General features: G+C 77.2%; 1 protein-coding gene across 3 annotated transcripts in view; it reads right to left on the bottom strand.

The window, feature by feature from the left end:
• PASD1 (PAS domain containing 1) overlaps positions 1 to 182 on the bottom strand; it is a 56,017-nt gene extending 55,835 nt beyond the window's left edge. For all 3 annotated transcript variants that reach the window (XM_014954948.1, XM_014954950.1, XM_014954949.1), the window contains exon 1: positions 83 to 182. The gene's annotated coding sequence lies outside the window, so the exon portion shown is untranslated. The remainder of the gene's footprint in view (positions 1 to 82) is intronic.
• Positions 183 to 435: the final 253 nt, after the last annotated feature.

Raw genomic sequence — 435 nt, 5'->3', positions numbered from 1 at the left:
GAGGGGAACCCCCCCATCCCGCACCCTCCCGCCCCGCCGAGGGTCCCCAGCACCCGTGTCCCCGCCGCAGGGGGGTACGTACCGTCTCGGAGGATGCGCGTCCCGCAGCCGCTCTCAGTGCCATGCCCAGCCCCGGCGCGGTGCCCCCCCGGCTCCGGGGGTTACCGCCCGCCCTGGGGTCCCGCTGCCCGCAGGAGACATGGCATGAGGGGCGGGCAGGGCTGGCGGGGCGGGGATGGATGGGTGGGTGGGTGGTCGCCCAGTGGGTGCGGGCTGCGAGGCGAGCTGCGGCGGGACTTGTGAAACTCGCCGATTGCGGCGGGCGGTTGTGTAACGCGGCGGCGGGCTGAGCCCGTCCTCCCGGCACTGCACAGGCGCGCTCCTCCTCCCCTCCCCGCCGCCACACCGGGGCGGGCAGCGCCGGGACCCAGCGGC

Source organism: Calidris pugnax, unplaced genomic scaffold, assembly GCF_001431845.1.
Source record: "Calidris pugnax isolate Ruff unplaced genomic scaffold, ASM143184v1 scaffold38, whole genome shotgun sequence".
In the NCBI taxonomy this organism is placed as follows: domain Eukaryota; kingdom Metazoa; phylum Chordata; class Aves; order Charadriiformes; family Scolopacidae; genus Calidris; species Calidris pugnax.
Note: the sequence above shows the minus strand (reverse complement) of the source record. Positions and strands in the feature narration are given on the sequence as shown.